Genomic DNA, 19,831 nt, shown 5'->3' on the forward strand with positions numbered 1-19,831 from the left:
GGATTCCATTAATATTTTTAAGGCAATCAAGATAGCAGTTCATTTTAATATATGACCCACTTGAGAGATAAAAACTATAAATCATGTAAATGAAACATTTTTAAACACTTCCATAACAACATATTGTTGGTAACATAAAGTGGTAACATAAAGTGGTAATTAATGTTGCCAAAGTGCAACTCTGCAAATAGCAGCACTCATGGATTTAATTTTAGTTGCACCCATTTCTGCTTATTCAAGGATCCATAATATTTCGAAGTACAATAATTAAAAAATGCAATACATCATTCCCCTTACAATGATTTAAGAGCATAAAAAACTGACTCATCATTTGTGATTCTTTTTTTCAAAATAATTTATTGATTTTTAAATATATAAAACACATACCAATAACATACAAAGTATGAAGAATATGTACAACAATTCCGATCCATTGTGAATCCGAAAATCAAATTTGCAAGTTAAAATTTATACCAAAATTAAAGGATATCTAAATGGTAGAATCAAAGTTATTTAGCTGAATATTTAAACTGCATTGGATGGATAACAAATGCAAGCTGGTATAAGAGGACTCAAGGAAGTTAAAATTAGTACCAGGAAGAAAGGATATCTAAGTAGTAGAATCAAAGTTGTTTGAATGAGCATCCATAATATATTTAAACCACAGAGACCATATGTGATTATATTTGGAGAGATTTTTGAAATATATAATTGTATATTACTGCACTTCAGCAAATCTTTATAGTGTATTTCTGTCCAGTTTAAACCCCAATGTTCATTTTCTTAACATCTTAACCCTAAATTATATTCAGCTATTTCTCCACTTTTGGAGAAAAAAATGAATCATGGACTCATTATACATTCCATAATGGTAATTAGAGTCCCGGTTGTCTGAGGGTCAGGTTGAGTGGAGACAATTCTTTACAATGTGAAGGCAGAGATGTCCTGGAATAGGATGACTAAATTTCCTAACTGCAATTCAGGCCCACTTACTTTGAGGAATACATTGCATCGAAGTTAAGATTGTGACTGGCGAATTTAATGCAAACGTTCAAAGGCTACACAAAAAGGTCACACTTCTATACATGTTAGGCATCTCTTTTTCATTGCCTTCTCAATGAGCAGGAATAAATGATTAATTGTATAATTTCTTAATGTGTAAATAAAAGATATATTGGTGTACATATATTCTAGAATATAAAATACTAAACAGTAAATTATAAAAATAATCTCTCTTCCCATTGTCAACCTTGTCCAAAAAACACCTTCCCATTGCCAACCTTGTCCTCTAACAGCTTTCCAGTGCCCCCTTTGTAAAAAAAAAAAAAGTTTCCCATTGCCAATTTTGTCACAAAAAAACAGCTTCGCACTGCCAGTCTTGTGCCAAAAAATCAGCATCCCATTAGCAACCTTGTCCCAACAAAAGAACAGCTTTCCATTGCCAACCTTGTTTCTACTGAGCTTTGATTACAGAGACATTTAGATATTTAAGTAAAGCAAATATCTAACATGTGAGTAATAAGACTTGGAGGTATTCAGTCACAAAATCGTGAACTGAACCAATATTCACCTGTTCTGGGATGCCTTATATCCTTATGTTGTTCTTTATCTTTCATATATAAAGGTAGTGAAGTGACAAAGGGACTTATTATTCGCCAACATAGATACTATTTTTGTCATTAAGACATTCCCTGCCATACTCCATTAGTCATCAGATTCCATCGCTCTTGTTAGACCTTCCTCCTCAAGTGCTCCTGTTTTCCACGTTAAGCCGCAAAGAACTGGCTTAACTGCCCCGCTGGCTTCCTCCTCTTCGCCTGTGACATATTCTTCAGTAAGCTTGAGTCTTTCACTACTCTCTGTTGCTTTGTTTGCCGCTTTTCATGCCTTTTGCTATAAGAGCTTGGTTAGACTGCAACAATGTGGGTCTGGGTTTGGCTCCTTTCCTCCATAGTGTAATTAAATTGACCGTTAATAGCAAATTATAAGATAAAATATACATCAACCACATGAAGTGACAACTTAAAAGTGACAGCATTTACCATATGATTGGGGAAAAGAAAGAATTCATAAATTGTTGTTTTCATGTAATTGACAATTATCTATAGGTCTCTCCTATTTAATTAAACTGTAGCAGTTTACCTCTACTCTAAACTCAAAACTAAATCTACTGCATTAGCATTAGACATGTGCAAATGGCAAAAATGTCATTTAGTTTTTTGGTCCATTCATTTTTTAGGGGCATTTTTAATTCAGGAACAAAATTAATTGCCCGGTGCCCACAAACACTCTAATTCATTTTCACACTCTTTCATACTTTCATTCTTGTTCCCTCTCACACTTTCTAAGTGTTTTCTATCTTCAATCTGCATTTGTCCGCATCCCTGTGGACTTAAGCCGGCGGGAAATTTCCCCAAAATGGAGGCACTTAGGGTGATATAGAAGATAGAAGATGAAGATGCTGAAGCGGAAGTGGTCGGTAGAGAAGGTAAGAAAACATTTAAAGAGCATGAGAGAGAGTGAACAAGAATGAGAGTGTGACAGAATGTAAGTGAATGTGGGCCGACAAATTTTAGATAGAAATTCTGAGCTTTTTGCTTAATTTTCATCCATTTCGTGTGTGTGGGGGGTCTGGTCTCATTTCCGTGACTTTGTACAAATTGCCAAATGTGTTATTCGTACGAATCCGAATGTACAAGTCTACTGAGTATACATTGTAACCACTATTAGTTACAGTGAATTGTTATAATTAGACCAGTTAATGTCCAGCCCTTAGAGTCTGCAACTTTTTGGTCATGTAAAACTCATCCCTTAAATAACTTTCTCTGCAAAGTGGTGTGCGATTCTGGAGATAGTTCTTCTTTTTGGTAGCTTTACTTTATTTATGACCTTGGCTTTCATTCTATCAATTGATCGTTTAAAGAACACACATTATGTTGAACTATATTTCAGCATTGTGATATTGCTTAAAAAAATGATTATCTGCATACTTTCATACAAATAAAACTGTTGAGTAACATAATCCTATATGTTCCATTTTCAATTCCCATTTATGAGACATTCTGTTAAAATTACATCAATTGCTATAATCTCAAATTCAACAGTTTCTTCTAAAAAAAATTTTTTATCTTGTCAATATTAAACGAACACGATGGGTCAATGTCAGAATCCATGGCTGATTTACAGCAGCGTAATTCCAGGCTGCCAACATTTCCCCTTTTTAAATAAATTGACAAAGGCTGAAGCTAAAGAGCTTGTATTTTCCCCTGCACTCCAACTCAAGAGTTAATATACATTGGATGTGAGGGAACAAACAGGACCACTAAGTCTACAAAACGCTGAAGGATAGTCAAACATTTGATGACTTGGTTTATTTTGTTTTAAAAAATCACCCTTACTAGTATTGTTAAAACCATAATAGCAAACATTATAACCATGATTATACTGGCTTTCTATTTGCATTTAATGACATTGACCTGCATTGTCATTAATGACCTGCATTGAAATTTGCAGGTCAGCAACAAGCGGCAATTTGATCCAGATTTTAAATTCTTCTATTTTCTTCTACTATTGCAATCCAAATACAGGCATGAGGATGTCTGAAAAAATGACCTTACAGCATGGTTGGATCAATTTTAGACTTGTGCATTTGGATTCGTACGAATTACAAATTTACCAAATTTTTATAAATTTGGTGATTCAGATGAAGCCTCGTAAAAGAGGCCAGACCCCCCACAAATGAATGTAGACAAAAGCAAAAAGCTCAATTTTCGTTCAAAATTTGTGGGCCCACATTCACTGTCACTCACTCTCTCACACTCTTACTCTCTCATATTTGCATTCTTTTTCACTCTCTCCCTTCTCTTCTCCTTTCTCCATTCTATCGTCAATCTGTTATCTTCTTGCATCGTCCATGGACATAACCTGGTAGGAACTTCCACCAAAATGGCGGTGCTTGCTGTGACGTTCTCCTGATCCTCCAATCAAGGAAGGGGACTTCACTGAAAACAAAAACTGAGGGCAATATGGTGGCACTTGCAGTTACGTCCTCTCCCTATCGTTCAATATTGTCTTTGGTTCATGTGAGGGCAAAATGACAGTGCTTGCAGTGATGTTTGCGCCACTGATTGGAGGATCAGGCTGAGCACGTCAGGGCAAAAGCCTCCATATTGCCCCTAGTTGGCACTTTTGGTGACGTCCTCCTCCCCGATTGGAGGATCAGTGAGAGGTCGTCACTACAAGTGTTGCCATTTCGGTGAAAGTTCCCGCCAGGTTATGTCTGCAGATATGCGAACAAAGAAACAAGATCAAAGATCGAAGGGAAGAGAGGGGAGAAGATAGAAGAAGATGTGAAAGGGGTCAGCAGAAGCAGAAGTGGTCGACTGAGAAGGTAGGAAAACAAAGAGCATGAAATAGAGGATGAACAAGAATGAGAGCGTGAGAAAGTGGATGTGGGCACAGGCAACACATTTCGTTCCCAAATCAAATTCTGGCTGAACCAAATGGGCAGGGAACAAAATTTGTTTCCTAAAAACGAATCTGCCAAAAGCAAATAAAAAACCCATTCATTTTCATGATTGCTTTATGGTGTTTTCATTGCAATCCCTTTAAGTGAATTGGTACTGGAATACCTGGGAGCTCTCTGGGTTTTACCTGAAGTTTGTCCCTATGCACAGTTAGCCCTGCCTCATGCATGGCTAGTCCTTCCTCATTACAAATCTGCTTCCCTGTAAGGAGAGCAGTAAGTAGTGTGTCTTGGGACGTTTCTATAATTGTAATTGACAGTGTTGTTACTGTTTTCCACTGCTATATCACTGAGCTGTTTTTTTATTGATTTTGGAAGATATTTGTTAGATCCAGTAAGATCAACTGTTTTTTTCGTAAGATCTATCACGCAGGAGGCGGTATTCACAATCCTATTTTGTGCGCGGGGGATGGGAATACATACGGGTTGTCCCCCCCTCAACAGAAATTTGGAAATGTTTTTATTGATTTTGGTAGATATTCATTAGATCTGGTAAGATCAACTGTTTTTTTTGTTAGATCTATTACGCAGGAGGCGGTATTCACAATCCTATTTTGTGTGCGGGGGATGGTAATACATACGGAAGGGCCCTCCCTCAAATGAAATTTGTATTTTTTAAAATTGATTTTGGTAGATATTAGTTAGATCCGGTAAGATCAACTGTTTTTTTTAGTTAGATCTATCACGCTGGAGGTGATATTCACAATCCTATTTTGTATGCGGTGGATGGGAATACATACGGGTTGGCCCCCCTCAACTGAAATTTTGATTTTTTTTTATTGATTTTGGTAGATATAATCCTATTTTGTATGGGGTGGATGAGAATACATATGGGTTGGCCCCTCCTTAACTGAAATTTTGATTTTTTTTTTATTGATTTCAAAAAGATTGTTAATATTGCATATTTTAGAGTACATCTAATGAAAAAAACTGTTGATCTAACCTGATCTAACAAATGGAATGATCTTTTGTTAAGGCTGTGTGTGTGAACATGGTTGTGTATATGGATGTATGAGCATGGATGTGTATGTGCGTGTTAATGTATATACTATTCTTAGTTTCTCCAACTGATATAAATATGCAATACCTTACAAGTATTTATTCATTTATTCAACTGAAACTCCCTTTAGACTGTAAGGCTGTAAGGAGGCTACTCCTTACCAAATGTATAGGCGTGCCATGTAAATACTAACACCAATGCCAAACACTACCCATCTTTCCTTTTTTGTACAATTGTGTATTTGGTTAGTACGTGGTTATTTTGTCATGGTATCTGCTTTCATCTGCAGTGTCCCAAGAGAAAATGGAGCATTTATCACATGAAACAACAAAGGCTATACATATATTTCCTGATAAAATATATAGCCTAAAGTTTCATAAAATGGAAAAATTGAGAGAGGAAACAAACAAGTTTGGTGTGATGCTGATTGCTGAAAAGTGGCCACAGAGTGGATAATTAATGAGACATTCATTGACACATACAAAAGCAGTACAATCAAAGACTGATTAGTTTATAAACCACACAAGCAATGGTAATTACTAAACACTTCATTAATACTTAATTATTTAGATTCAGGAACTGTAAGGTTATACAATAAAAATAGAAAGACCTCAAAAACAATAATTAGAATAAAGTATTAAAAGAATACTTAAACTAAAATGATTGTAAAGAACATATTTTGCACCATAAATATATTTTATTTTAAAATAGAATGGAAATTAGACTGAGATTTTTCCTTCTTATAGTATGGTTACTGTCAGGGTCCATCCATGCTGCAGAGCTGTATATGTCTGATTTTCCCTGTCTCGCTATAGTTTCCCCTTTGTTGTAATCCATTCCTGGATTTCCATATGCTCTTTTCTGTGCTTCTGATTCCTTGATTCCAGTTCTGCTCTTTGCTTCAGCTCTGTTTCCTTTAGAAGGTGTCCCCCCACCCGTTTGTTCTGTTTGTCTCAGTCAGCAGTCTAAAGGTATGTCCTTCTCCGTGCATAATTTCAATGTTCAGTTTCAGTTTCTTTAGTTATTCAGTAGGCAGTGTTATATATGACTTTTCTAGTTATGCTTCTTGCTTGGTCTCCCTGTCCCTTGCTAGCCATGTTTCAGCTGTTACTCTGCTTAGCTTCCATGCTCCCAGCCTGCAGCATCATGCACCTGATTCTAGTGCTATGTCTCATGCCTGCTCCCGGGTGCCTGCAGGATATCACTTTGTTTTGTACTGGACATCATCCGCTGCTATGTCAGGGCGCTTGTATGTGGCTGCACAACCCTAGGTGCTCAACACCCGGGTGAGCGCAGTCGCCCTGCTCCTGAACTCCTGCAATTCCATCTTTGGGCAATCTGGGTCATTACATTCGTTTGTATGGACCCAGTTCCTGACAGTTACACGGCATAGTAGGGCAAGTGAGGCCTCTGGACGGTCTCGGCGGGGTCTGCGTTCCCGTTCTTCCTCTTGGCGGATTCCACGGCCCAGCAGTTCAGAGCAGCCGGGGGACCGATCGGTGAGTGTTTGTTGCTTAGTGCATTCCCCAGGGCACCCGTGGGGAGCGGGTCATTGGAGGGTTTATTGCAAGGGCTTAGGGTTTTGTTGGATGCATTGGGGGGGCATGAGGAATGGGGCCAGTTCGTCCTCGGGGTGGGAGGTGTGTGGGAACCGGGGGCTCAGGTTTCTGGTGGTGCGGGGGGCTGTTTGGCTGGTGGAGAAACCCCTTCGGCGGGGCCGGACAGGGGGGGCGTCTGGTGGCGTTGTGGACGGTGAGGCTGTGAGCGACAGGGGGTCATTGGTGGGTGCTGTGCCGGATGCGGGAGGCAGGCGGCTAATGTCTCTTTCGCAGGCCCTTTGCGGGTACATTTAAAGTCTGACGTAAGGAAAAGATATGGAAGCGGGAGTATGTGGAGTTGTTCTCTTTACTCTGGAGGAGTCAATTGACACGAAGGAGGATGAAAAGAAAGGGGATAGTAAAAAGAAGGCAGAGGAGAAGAAGCTCAAGTATAGGAAAATCTCGAAGACTTTTGGAAATTGGCTGCAGGCTTTTTGTATCTTGGCGAGCGATATCGGGGAGAAATCCCGGCTAAGTGCTCCTCCTTGTTTTGCTATGTGGACAGACAGGGTGGCGTTATGACGAGCAGTTTCGTTAGTGCCTGGCGGCAAACCCGGGTGTGAGGTGGGACCAGATGGACCTCCCGCTATGGTTGAAGCTAATGTTGGCGCAGAAGGCCTCGCCCTTTTCGGGGGGGCAGAGGTTATCAGGGAGCTTCGTCGGCCGCACATTAAAAGGGACCTGCTTGCTATTTAGCGACAGCCAGTGCAAGTGGGGGTCCTCGTGCAAGTTTACGCATTAATGCTTCAGGTGTGGGGGTAGTCACAGCCTGTCAAAGTGCTTTAAGCGTGCAAAGGCAGGTGCTGTCCCAGGTCAGTCTGGGACTAAGGGGAAGAACGCCGGTGAGGCGCGATGCTGCTGTGGCTAAGCCATTATGGTAGGTGGGCGGACGCAGCGTTTCTAGAAGCTGGATTCGCGCAGGGGTTTCGTATCCCGTTTGTGCCTAGGGATACTGATACTGCAGCATAATTTAAAGTCAGTGTATGTGTATCCTGAGGTGGTGTGTGAGAAGTTGGCCAAGGAGGTTCAGTTGGGCCGTATGGCGGGCCCTTTCATGGAGCCACCGTTGGTTGGGTTTCAGGCATCCCCTTTGGTCGTTGTGCCAAAGCAGGAGGTGGGTAAGTTCTGCCTTATCCATGATTTGTCATATCCAAAGGGTGCGGCTGTTAATGACGACATTGCTAAGGAGATGTGCTCGCTTTCTTACACTTCTTTCGGGTGCTTATGGTGAAGGCGGACATTGAGTCCTCTTTTAGGTTGCTGCCTATTCATTCAGAGTGCCATCACCTGTTGGGTTGCTGGTTTGACAGGGCGTTTTACGTCGATCTGTGCCTTCTGATGGATTGCTCAATTTCCTGCGCCAACTTTGAGCAATTTAGTTCCTTTGTGGAGTGGGTAGTACGGGAAGAGGCAGGTTGTTGCTCCTTAGTGCATTACTTGAACAACTTTCTGTGCGTGAGGTCCGGGGATTTGGATGGGTGTTTCCGGATAAGACTGAGGGGCCTACTACCTGTTTGAGCTTTTTAGGGCTGGAGATTGATTCAGTCCTCGGGGTGTGCCGGCTCCCGGATGATAAGGTGGCTACACTGGCGGTGGGTGTGGGGGCTGTGCGGTGTTCCAAAAAGGTTGCTTTACGAGTGCTGTGTACGTGGGCGGCATACGGCAAGGTTTTGCAGAAGTGGGACCAGTTGGTGAGTTGTGTTGGACGTGTGGAAGGGGATGGGGCACAGTTAGACATTTTACTTTGGTATTTAACTGAGTTGGCTTTAGAGGAGGCTTCCCCCTCTAAGGTGGATAAGGGTCTGGCGACTTTGACGTTTCTGTTTAAGTTGCAGGGGTGGGCTGATTTAACTAAGCATTTTGTGGTTTGGCAAGTTATAAAAGGGATTAAGAGGGGGCGGCGGGTTCTTAATGCTGGGCTTTGTTCCGCATCGGGTCGGCTACGGAGGCGGCACGATTGGGTGTGTGTGGAGGGGTCATCCGGAGAATTGGTTGGTGGGAGTCAGCTTGTTTTCGCAGGTATGTCAGGCCGTTGCGGTTGGTGTGTTGATTGTGGTGTTTTTTTCTGTTTTATGTTGCAGGGCCTCATTTCGTTGCTTGGATCATTGGCCACTCTTGTGTATTGGGCCTGACGAAGAGCCACAGTTAGGCGCAACGGCCTGCAGCTGGGCTTCCCTGTGGACTTGGTGCACGTGAGGTGGTTTGGGGTGTAGGGCATGGTGTGGGATGGTGTGTTGTCGGAGGTGGTGAGCTATTTGCAGTTGGGGGCTTGTCCATCGGTAGTGGTTATCCACGCTGGGGGCAATAATATGGGGGTTACGCCTCAGCGAGGCGTGATGTGGAGTGTTTGTTGGAAATGGTCCCAGGTTTGATGTTGGTTTGGTCGGAGATTCTGAGATGTTGTTTGTTGCCATGCGAGGGATAGGGCAGCTATGGAGATAACAAGTTGATGGCGAGTTTTGTATGACAGCGGCGGGGGTGGTGGTTGTTCGGCATTTTGCTTTGGAGGAGTTTTACCCTAGTTTGTTTATTAAGGTTGGGTTGCAGGATTTAGTAAGGATTGTATATATATATACATGTTTGTGTTTTGAGTCATTGTCCTTGTTAACGCACCTATGTTTATTGTTCCAGGATTTGGCGTGACAATGATAAAATTAGCTGTGGCCTTTTCTTATCCATATTCAATTGTGTGTGGTGTCATTATTGGGGGGACAAGCCTAGCCTGGAACAGTCAAGTGTTTTGTAGAATATTTTGAGACAGTTCTGGTGGTGTTCCCTATTCCGGAATATATTTCCCTTTGTGAAATTATTGTGGTTTCATTGGAATTTTTGGAGTTTACATATATTATTTATTTTTCTGCTGTAACAATTAACTCCTTAAGGACCAGACTGTTTTTTATTTTTTTGTACCTTTCATGACTAAGGCTCTTTTAACACTTTTGTGGTGCTTGTGTTAAGCTGTAATTTTCTCCTCTCCCAGTGTACTTTAGTGTACCCACACAAGTTATGTATAGTTTTTTTTCAGGACAAGAAGGGCTTTCTTCTTTTTTTTATCTAATTTCCTAGAAAAAATAATAAAATATGATGAAAAATTGAAAAAAAATCGCTTTTATTTGAAAAATCTTTTACTCATCTAAAAAAAGCTAATAAAAAAACCTGCTAACTACATTCTACTATTTTCCTGAGTTTAGAAATACCCAATGATCATTCTGTCCACATGTGCTATTTCAGACATCTTTGAAGCTAATGCAATTTACCCCATCAAACCATATATTTTTGAAAACAAGACACCCCAAGGTATTTCAAATGCTGGTAGTTTAACCCTTTCCATGCACTAATTCTACTACCACCCTTTGTCAAACTTTGTCGCAGTAATTTAATTTGTGTTTTTTATCACACAAATTGTACTCCTGATATTTGTCACTGTGACACAACATTCCAATATGTGTTTAGCAACATCTTCCGAGTACAGCTATACCACCCATGTATCGGTTTGTTGGATTGTTTGGGAAGTAACAGGCCACATTGGGGAAGTGCGCATTTTTTAACTCAGAACTTTGACATAGGGTCCTTCTGCTACCATCTCCTATTTGGGACATCTTTGAAGCCGGTCAGTTCAATCAAAATCACTGTCAAGCAACACTCCAATATGTGTTCAGCTGTCTGGCCTCCAGACCAGCACGCATGCAGCTCAGGCATCCCTTACCTCCATCCAGGCCCTCGGGATCCTCTGTGTACCTTAGGCCTACTACGGGACCCTGCTCTAGGCTTCATCCCCAGGATTCCGTAGTTTATCGTACTTGCGTAGTATATCAAGTGCGGTACTCGGGAAACCACAGCAGGGGGCGTGCGAAACATCTAGAACTATCATAGGGGGCATGCCAACCCCACTGGACTCAGAGAAGGGGGCTGGGTCACTGGCATTAGGAGATAGGCTTTTCCCATTTATCCACATAGTGTAAACCAGCCCAGGGGAGGTGCTTGCTCGCCAATCCAAGAACACTATAAAAGCACGCCTCTCACACTCAACAGTGCTTGATCTTTGTACAAGCTGTGGTGTACTTGCCTTATGTAGTCTCCATTGGTATTATCCCCAAACCTCCCTGCTGTTTTTTGATTCCCTTAGCTTTGACCTTTGGCTCGTTTACTGGATTTCCCTTACAGACTGCTGCCTGCCCTGAACTCAGATTGCTTCCCCACTTCTGCACAAACTCTGCTGGTCCTGACCTTCCGCTTGTTTACCATAATGCTCGGCCTGCCTCTGCACTTTTTTAAAAAATGTCTACGATATTGTGGAAATTCAGTCCTGCTCCACAGGCTTTTTATTTCTATAATAAAACGTGAATAGAGAAGGTGTCAGGGACCTCCTCTTTTGGGAATGCCCTCTGAATGCCAAATCAAAAAAGGCCCCCCCGAAAACAAGTGCTCCCCGTGCACAAGTCTAATGCATAATCCCTTGCATTAGACACATAATGATATATGTTACTTATGTTAATCCTTTTCCTGTCTATGTAAACTCCCCTGCAAAAACTGGTTATATAGATTATGACGAATCCAAATAAAGCATGTTCTCTGGTGTGTTGTGTCATGACTGGTGGTTCAGAAAAGAACTGAAGAGAACTGAAGTGGCTACCCATCTTGTAGCCGACTTTTACTACGAGGAAGGCAGCAACCACAGCTGGTTTCCATTACAGCTGGGTCCATCCTTTCTGGATTTAATAAGTATAGCTCCCTTTTAATAATATGTATTTGATCTTTCTGTAATGCACAGTCAAAAAGTACTGGAGTACTTAAATTGGGCGCGTGAAAAGTTCTTATTATTACGAAACAAAGTGTCCCATCATTGCCTTTTCCTTCTTACAAATGAACAAATATATTATTTTTGAGGTAATTTTTTTCAATGCCTTAGTATTGCTGTAAAGCAAGACTCTGCTATGCATGGTACTACTTCCTGTTCAATTTCGCCACAATGTTCAGCACTCCAATTTCTTATCCTGTCTGCCTCTCTCATTTTGTTAAGAAAGTAAAACTTTCTTCTGTTAACTTAAAGAAAACAGGATGAGCCTCAGCATCTTCAGGCTATTGTGTACCCTGGTGATACCTGGGAACGATCCTCATCATCTGAGGCAGAAGAGTGGTATTCTTATTGGGGCTAGCGCTAACATCTCCCACAGATAACCATGCCCCTCGAGCAGCTAATCCCACCTTCATGCGTGGCTAGGCCTGCCTGTTCATTAAACTCTATCAGAAGAGCTCTGGGTAGCCTGCTCTCTGAAGTTTCCATGTATGAACATGGCTTTAACAAAATTTTTTGCATTTCTGAATTGGAAGGAATGTAATTATTTTTATTTACCACTCGCCTTATTTTATTTTAGCTATTTCATATTGCCTAATGCGTGTTCATTTTAATATGAATGATAAGCTGTTTAGTGAAAGCAATATGCTATTCACTATGTTACATGTGTCAGCTATGTAGTAGTGTCCTATAAGATAAAAAGGCATCCTAAGCGGCACATGTGGCTTGCTGAAAAGTGAATTGGTAAAGTTATTTCAAATAGCTACACTATTATTTCCAAAAGGACTTACAAATATTAATAGGGGTTATAGAAAAGGTATAGAAAATTATAAAAAATTAAAAGATATGTAGGTTATAGCTCCTACTCAAAACATTATTGCAATGCAGTGAAAGAAAACACACACAATTTGTAAAAAAAAATAAAATTAATCACGAATATATTATTGTAATGACATCTTTATTGACTGTTTATTCTGATTGTCCTTAAAGCTATTATTTTCTCATTATAGTGTGTCTTCAATGCAATTCAAAGCAAATGTTGACAGTAACATTTGTTGGCAAACAGTGACATAAATTCAAATTTACCTATCAAATTAGATTAGGCTGTTCACTCTGTCTTATTATAGCCGAGTCTGATTGAGATCCATAGTTTGTTCAGCATTGAAATCAGCAGCTGAATTAAACTGTTTTATTTATTTAGAAGCCTAAAGTAAAGGTTATAATATCCTCAACACATTATAGTATCAGAGAAAAGCCAATTTAAACACCCTCTTTTTTTTAGTACAGGGGCACACAGTGAAAGGTAACTTATAGGCCATAGAATAGTTAGGTGGTGTTCCCCGAAGCTGAAATAATAGAATGTTAGTGACACCTCTGGGACCTTATTTTCATAGTTACATAGTTACATAGGTTGATTGCATCCATCAAGTTCAACCTTGATCCAGTTTGTGTCACCTACCTGAATCAGCAGCCGCCGATATGGAGGAGAGGAAGACCCTCCTCCGGCAGCCATCAGTCTGAGCTGCTGCCACACAGGAGAGGGAGACCCCTCTCCGTCAGCCAGCAGCCTCAACTGCCGGTTCTGAGGAGAGGGAGACCTCCCTCTGTCAATCAGGAACCGCAGCCGCCGCCATGGAGGAGAGGCTCCCCTCCGCCAGCCAGCAGCCACAGCAGATGGAGACCTCCCTTCTCCTGCCAACAGCTGCAGCAGCCGGCACGGAGAAGAGGAAGACCTCCTTCCACCTCCGCGCACTGTTGGTAAGACCAAGAACTGCAAGCCCATATACTTGTGGCTCGGCTTGACCTTTAACTTGTCTGCTCCTTGTGTCCTACCTGCATCAGTGTCACCAGCCTCGCTGTGCGTGACAGTTTGTAGCTCTTTCCAATTTTGCAACAAACCTTCTTGACCCTAGAATGACAGTCAGATCTCTCCTTGGATCAAGAAGTTATTTCCCCATAATTTAATAATGATATCCCTGAATATTATGTTTTTGCAAGTATTCATCCAGTTGCTGATTAAATGTCTGTATAGACTCTGATAAAGCTACCTCTGCAGGCAGAGAATTGCACATCCGTATTGTTCTTATTGTAAAAAAAACCCTTCCCTTTGCCTTAGACTAAATCTCCTTTCTTCCAGTCTAAATGCGTGACCACGTGTCCTATGCATTTGTTGTTATCCTTAATTCACTACAGTTTACGGTGTAAGTTGCTTGTCTATTCCTTACCCTGAAGCACATAACTTTTGCATTTATCCACATTTAATTTCATCTGCCAGTTGTGTACCCAGTTCCCCAGTCTATCTAAATCCCTCTGCAGCAAAGTAATATCCTGCTCACATTGTATTACTTTACAGAGTTTAGTGTCATCTGCAAACACAAAACATGACTTTCAATGCCTATTTTCATCTTTTACATATGTGTAATTTCATGTTAGCTGTTATTTTGGAGGGGTTGGGGGAAAACATAAGACTTTTGTGTAATGATGATGTTATATATCCATACACTGTGAAGATAACCTTCAGATCATCTTATGTTATAACTCCCATGCTCCATCATTTTATTTCATTTTGTAAATGTACTATTTGATCTGCATTTCATTATTTATTTTGGTGGCTTTGGATTTTTTTCCTTTCATGTAAGATTCCATTAATAAAGATATTTTTTTAATCCTTTGAACATAAATAACACATTTTCATAATGTGCAAATACATTATAGTAATCCTTGAAGCAGCTATGTCTAACACATAATGAAAGTTTGTCTTATGTATTGAGATTCAGTTTGCAAAAAAGCTCTGATGTATAAGTGTTTTACATTTATGATGGTATATACCAAACACATCTCACCCAGTGTTCTTCATACATCTCCTGTGCATTTGTTAATAATTTTGCTTTATGTAACTAGATTACAATTTAGTAAATAATTCAGAAACAAATCACATGAAAATGCCCTCTTGTAGACATTTGACAGAAAATGTACCCATCGGTGTAACAAATTCTTGCATTGTTCAGGACACTTAAACCTACGTAGGTAGAGATATTTAAATGTACATTTAAAAGAGAAGATGGTTTACTTACACTTTCCACAACATGAAATATACATTATTTTTTGTTTTTATACAAAATGACAACTAATTATTTCTTATGTTTTGTGCCAAATGCTTTCTAATCAAATGTCAATATATATTTTGAAACAGTCTAATTTCTATAGTCTTTACTAACATCTGTTGTAGAGAAGTAGACGGAAGGAAATATTGCCATCCACTATGAGCACCAAAATCAAGAATGGCTTGAACAGTAATACAGTGATACATCACCCTCTCTTCAGTGGTATAAATAACTGTATCAATATTTTGTGACATATAAGCTTGCTGGAGAATACAATGCAATGTATTTCTAGAGTTATTGTGCTGTGCACAAAACATGCTGAATTAGCCCCGAATCAGACTACCATATATTTTTCTGGGCATAGTTGTTTCATCATGGGCAGAAAGACCTTTTATCTTAATTTACTCCACAAACATGTCGTAGTTTATTACACTTTTTAATGTATAGATGACACATCTTGAATCAATATTTTATGCTCAGCATTTGTATACTGGTGAGATTAATAGGTCTCTCAATGTCCATTTTGATTTGAAACCCATTTCATCCTTAATTTTCCTTTTGTTTTCCTTACTTTTCATTTTGTAAAGTTGAGTTTAGTGTTGCCTTGAAATGCTAAAAAAAAATTTTTTATTAATCAGGAGCAGAATCCTAAAGTACAGAATTCACTTTAGATTAATGGTTTCTATATTGTAGAATTTTGTATAGCCTTACAAGTTTCACTGTTTACACCACACATTTTACTCCCATGTTTTAAATAAATTCATGAAATTGTAGTTATTTATTAAAATAATACGAGAATTATCAGAAAAATATCACTGCATGGTTTTCTATTATAGAAACATGTATGTTAGCCTTAATCATGATCCTTAATATACATATAATTAAATGCATATCATGAAGACCCCCTCCTGAAAAACAGGAACTCGCCATACTTAGGTCACAATACAGTTACCTGCCCTGTTTTCTTTCTTTTCTGTAGCCCATTTATTGGCCTCTTTTCCTCTGACATTTCTCTCATTTTATCATTCAGCTAAGCCACTTCTTATTTTGTCATCAGTACATGGAATGCCAAACCTTGGGAAAAATACACATTATCGTGACACGGTAGTGCAGGATGTAGAATGTTGTGATATGTTAAAATGATCAAACATTCTGAGCTCTTAGAAAAGAGGGACATCATTGGGAAGAAAGAAGGACCACCATATATGGTATGTGGTTGACCTCTTGGGCCCAAGTGGACAACCACATATATTTGGGTTTCTGTCTCTTACTACTCTAAGATGGGAGCCATATATAGCTGTGTATATGTTTGGTCATTTGTGTTCCCAGAATTTCAGTGAAAGGATGACATACAAATCTGTGATTTACAACATGATATTTTTTCTGTAAATGGTTACAAAAAAAGTAAAAACAATAAAGCTTCTAACTTTCAAAAAGGAAAGCATTTCTGTGTTTGAATATATAACTATGAACTGTTCATATATTATTATTAATTACTATTTTTATGGCTCTCAGTGACACCATTACAGTCCTTAAAGCTTAATAACACATGAACATACCATCATAAACCGATTAATAGTATCTGCATAAGAAAGCATCATTCAATGGAGAAACTCCATTTTACCTGGAAAAAAGATACTCGATAACAAATCAATAAAGCTGAAAAAATGTCTTTTGTAAGAATTTGATTCTTTATACATTAATAGGTGACATTTAATAATAACATTAAAATGAGTTATAAAATGTTTTGAGGTATAGTCTGCGTTAATATGTTACCTACTAGAAAAAGTATTTTTAGGATATATTCACTAAATGTATAGAGAAATGTTATTGAATATCTTAAGATGTACCGTATTTGCTCTATTATAAGACAACCCTGATTGTAAGACAACCCCCCAAAATTTGAATATTAACTATAAGACTACCCTATAAGAAAAAAAGTTTTATTAGTAAATATTAATTTACATGTAAACTATTTTTCATATTTATTAAAAACTATGATTGAGAAAAATGCATTTTTTGTTTCTATTTCCATTTATTTGCCTACCTGCCCTGCAGTTATGCAAATCATGCCCCACAGCTTGCTACTTTGCCCCCCAGATATGCCTTATACCCCCCTATATGTCACTCTGCCCCCCCAGATATGCTTTTTACCCCCATATGTCCTCCTACTTACCGATGCATCCCTAGACTTGTCTCCTGTGCTCCAGACTAGTTGCTGTTTAGTGGGGCCAGCTGGTGGACGTCTGTGTGATGCGCACAGACAACCTCCCCTGCTATCTGACACTTCCGCTCTGCAAGGTCACGTTACGCCGGTGCTCTTTCATAGAAGCCCCTGGCAGAAGTGTCAGGTAGCAGCGGAGGTTGTCTGCTCGCATTGCGCAGATGTTCACTGGCTGTCAGAGAGGAAGGTACAGGTCTCCTGAAGCTCTGCGGAGGATCCTCCTCTCTGGCAGCCGGTGAACGTCTGTGCGTAGACAACATCTGCTGCTGCTCACCGGTACTTCCTCCGGGGCTTCTATTGTGTAGTACCAGAAGTCAGACCTCTATTTGTTGACTGATTATAAGACGTCCTTGAATATAAGACGAGGCGTATCTTATAATCGAGCAAATACAGTATTTTCCTCTCAGGGCATTTATTAACGTGAGTTAAGTCTCTTTGCGTTTCTTTTTTATTCTGGAAATAGTTTTCAGGTTGGAGAGTACATGAAGTTCACAACGGTTCAAAAGCTCTTGTTTACTAGAGCTATTTTATCCTAGTTCATCTAGGATTTGGGCTGTGTTTTTGATTTGTGGTTACATATGTGAATAAACACTATGCATTAGACTTATGCATATTAAATTTATTCTCACTCACTCTGATTCACATTCTCCCAAACTCTCATTTACTCCCTCTCATGTGCTCTCTGAAGGTATCCCTAACTTCTCCTTGCATATTCTTGTTCTGTCTTCTTTTCTCATCTGCTGCTCCTTATGTCCTCTTTCGTTGTCTGCTTCTCGGTGGACATAGCCTCATGGGGAACTCTCTTGGGTGGCAGAAGGGAGGGGAGATGGTCCCCAGGGCCCCACCCTTTGCAGAGGTGAACAGAAAAGTTGCATTAATGCAGACAGATTAGTGGAGAAAGAAAGTCTTCTCCTTCTCTTAAACCTACAAACATGGGAGAGGGTGTGCTAGAATAATGAAGACAGATTCGCTGAGAACCTCTCTTTCTCTGTTGGGATAGAGGGACTAGTAGTTCTGCAAGGGGATTCAGGTTTTTGAACCTGTTAAATGACACATTCATGTCACAACTGGTACAAGCACCAACTAGAAAGGATACTTGTTTGGATCTGGTGATAACAAACAATGTTGATCTTGTGTCTAACATTCAAGTGGGGGAGCACTTGGGTAATAGTGATCACAATATGGTCTCTTTTGAAATAAACTCAAAAAACAGAGAGGGGAGTGTTGGTTAAGGAGGACCAGGAAAAAGCAGAAACTTTAAATGACTATTTTTCCTCAGTATATATTAAGAAGGAACCTATGGCAATGGATATACATAGGACCACTGAGAAAAATTTTCAGTCAAACTGTGAGTGGATGGCTCAGGACAAGGTGCTGCAGCAACTAAAGAAAATTAATGTTAACAAAGCTCCGGCGCCTGACGGTATTCACCCACGAGTACTTAAGGAGCTGAGTCAGGAAATAAGTGAACCTCTGTTTCTAATCTTTCGGGATTCTTTTCTTTCAGGAATTGTACCAGAGGATTGGAGGAAGGCAGATGTGGTTCCTATTTTCAAAAAGGGTTCAAACTCTGCCCGGAAATTATAGACCTGTGAGCTTAACTTCCGTGGCTGGGAAAGTATTTGAAGGGCTGTTTAGGGATAATATTCAAGAATTCCTTGGGAAGAACAATATTATTAGCAAAAATCATCATGGCTTTATGAAACATAGGTCCTGTCAAACTAATTTAATTGCATTCTATGAAGAAGTAAGTAGAAGTGTCGATCAGGGTGTTGCAGTGGATGTAATGAGATGAACTTAGGGTTCTGTTCTGGGACCAATTTTATTCAACATATTTATAAATGACCTGGCAGTAGGCGTTGAAAGTCAAGTTTCTGTGTTTGCAGATGACACTAAACTAGGTAAAGTTATCCAGGGCGAGCAGGATATTACTGTGCTGCAGAGGGATCTAGATAGACTGGGGGACTGGGCACACAAATGGCAGATGAAATTCAATGTAGACAAATGTAAAGTTATGCACTGCGGGGTAGCGAATGCACAAGCAACCTACACCCTAAACGGTAGTGAATTAGGGGTAACGACAAATGAGAAGGATTTTGGAATTGTTATAGACAACAAACTAGGCAACAATGTGCAATGTTAGTCTGCGGTTGCTAAGGCCAGTAAGGTATTGTCGTGTATAAAAAGGGGCATCAAGTCGCGGGATAAAGATATAATTTTGCCTCTGTATAAATCAATGGTAAGGCCTCACCTTGAATATGCTGTGCAATTTTGGGCACCTATTCTAAAGAAGGATATCATAGGATTAGAAAGGGTGCAGAGGCAGGCTACAAAATTAATAAAAGGAATGGAGCACTATAGTTATGAAGAAAGGTTAACTAATTTAAATCTGTTTAGTTTAGAAAAACATCGCTTCAGAGGGGATATGATAACATTATATAAATATATTCGGGGCCAATACAAACCATTGTGTGGAAATCTGTTCATAAACAGGACTATGCATAAGACACGTGGTCATGCGTTCAGATTGGAAGAAAGGAGATTTAGACTAAAGCAGAGGAAAGGGTTTTTCACAGTAAGGACAA

This window comes from Sceloporus occidentalis, unplaced genomic scaffold (assembly GCF_023333645.1).
Source record: "Sceloporus occidentalis isolate IW3139 unplaced genomic scaffold, rSceOcc1.0.p SCAF_47, whole genome shotgun sequence".
Classification (NCBI taxonomy): domain Eukaryota; kingdom Metazoa; phylum Chordata; class Lepidosauria; order Squamata; family Phrynosomatidae; genus Sceloporus; species Sceloporus occidentalis.